Here is a 2,500-nt window from a genome sequence, read left to right as displayed (position 1 = left end):
ATTTGCGGGTCAAACCTTGCATGAACTTTAGGAAACCAATATAATAATGAGTTTCCCTCGTAGAACACTTTATAGACCACTTTTATAACAATTCCGACCAGGCTAGTTTCCTTTGGTCAGACACGCGTTTGTCCAACGATGATCAGTCCGGTAAGTATGGCATTATTCAATCAAATTCCAAGTAAAAATAAATCACAGTCTTTTTTTATTTTAGTTGAAACTAACATACCACAACGATAATCATATATACTCATTTTCTAGTATTAATAGCCTTTATATTTAAAGTGATTATGAAGAACACCATACATAGGAGTATAATTATGACATTCTTCCACAATTACGAACTCATTGGTCTTGCACAGCGGAAGAAAATTGTTATACATTTCTGGGGAAAGTGATCAAGACAATACTATACTGTGTCGTGCCTAATTGTGAGTTCTCTTTGCAATGGTGCTTTCGGCTGACAAAAAAGTATACTAGAGTTTGAACCCGCAACAGAGGAAATAAAGCGACAGGATTATTTCCCTGACAGAGTCTCTAACCAGCGACCAATGTACAGTTGGACACAAGAATTCCTGGCACAGCTTGCTCTGATGAATTGCACCTTGTCACACCATTACTGAACGGCGAGTAACCAAACAAACAGTGCTGGGAAGAGATGGCAGAGGTGGTAAACGGGGCTACACACAGGAACTTGCAGAGCAGTAAAGGTGTGACAGTGTGCACTTCCCCAGAGCAAGGTGTGTCAGGGATTCCTGTTTCTAACTGTACCTAGTTGTCAGTCAAATGTTAACTGTCTGTGATGTGAGGGTGGAGAGACAGATGATAATTAACTGGAAAATTAACAGTAATAAGCCAGTCAAAACATAGGCCTGCTATCATTTAATAATTTATAAATGGATGGTCTCAGCAATGTAATCCTCTCCCTCCAAACGTTTACCGTTCCTCAACATCGTTCATAATTTTGTTCTGTATATATAAAAAATGACAAAGTCTGGGCTCTCTTTCCTGGTGGATCAAGATGCCATGCTACTGGCGAGTTCGATGATCCTAACACAAGTCAGCCGTGAAACTCGATCTGGCACATTAAATATGACTCTAAAGTCAGGCCCGACTTTATGACCAGTTCACATAATAATCTAATGTGAGGAAGGTTTCGCAAAAGTAATACCCCACCCTACAGAGTTGGCTGTCCCTTGCACACATAGACTTAGAATAACGTACGTCCAACACAAAATCTCTATATAAGTTTTTTTAATAACACCAATAAAAAGCTCTTAATTATGAAAATTTCTCAAAGATTATGTTTGTGTGAAAAATATGTTTATAAAGCGTTAACATATCAGTTTATTCTGTGTGGAAATTATAAATAAACATAAAAAGTCATCAAATCTAACAAGTAGCACAATGAGAAATGGTAAATTTATTTGTTCCAATGATGAAAAGTAAAATTTCCGAATATTTTTTTTTTCAACACATTAATCTCCCAGTAATGAAAAGATGAATGTGACCAGGATTGCTCCCTTAGATTTACGGGTTTTTTTTATTAGAGGAAGGGATGGTATGTAATATAGCGATAGCAAATGACATATAAAGCTATCTCCTAATCATATGGAGAACACGGAAATCACAACGCCATGCCTATTTAGCTGTCAAGTCTATAAACTGTTGTTGAGTAGATAATCTAAACAAATATGCCAGTCCGTCATTAGCACACGCATCTATGCACATACATAAACGAATTAGGTTACTATGGCAACGTAATCATAGGATTCTCATCCAGCTCAACTTTTTTCCCCTTTGCCAACACTCTTCCGCCTCGCTCCCTTATCTCAAATGATCTCTTATCCCATCCGCCCTTTCGAAGCCTCCCTCGTCTATGTTGCCTTTCTCCCTCTTTCTGTCTCCTATTTACTCGCCCTTTTTCATTAAGATTAACCCTCCTCTTTCTCACTCTCCTCTCTTTGCGAAGTGTTTCCGACCGGTGGTCTTTGTCACTGTAACTGACGCTACCCAGTATTCCCTTTACAATGAATGTTCTCCTTCCACTACAATGAACTCTTTCCCCTTGCCGATGCTTTCGATTAACCACCGTTATGGCCTTCTTTTTTTCTACTTACTATCTCTTTTCCCTCCCTACACTTCTGTGGGAAACTTAGCTAGTCTCTTTCCCATGCAGCTGAAAAGCATAATATATTTCCCTAATGGTCGTAAAGGAGACAGGAATTAAGAACAGCTTCCTTGCGAAACGACGAGCTTCCGCGAAACTTCCGTTTCTCCCCCACTCGGCAGGCGAAGGGTTCGTTCACAAATCGTAATGCATTACGCAGTGCGCAGTTACTGTCATCATCATTATTATTATTATTATTATTATTATTATCATTATCATTATTATTATTTCGGTAGACGACCCTCTTTTATACAAGTTTGATTGAAGATAATGGCTGCCTCAGTGGTGTTAATTTTATAAGACACCTTTTCTTCTGCTGTTGAAAAGATT

At 38.5% G+C, this 2,500-nt stretch overlaps 1 protein-coding gene across 4 annotated transcripts in view; it reads right to left on the bottom strand.

Moving 5' to 3' along the window:
* Nucleotides 1–2,500, bottom strand: part of LOC137649648 (pleckstrin homology-like domain family B member 1) — a 471,311-nt gene that overhangs the window by 394,700 nt on the left and 74,111 nt on the right. The gene's annotated exons all lie outside the window — the stretch shown is intronic.

This window comes from Palaemon carinicauda, chromosome 1 (assembly GCF_036898095.1).
Source record: "Palaemon carinicauda isolate YSFRI2023 chromosome 1, ASM3689809v2, whole genome shotgun sequence".
NCBI classification, from domain to species: Eukaryota; Metazoa; Arthropoda; class Malacostraca; order Decapoda; family Palaemonidae; genus Palaemon; species Palaemon carinicauda.
Note: the sequence above shows the minus strand (reverse complement) of the source record. Positions and strands in the feature narration are given on the sequence as shown.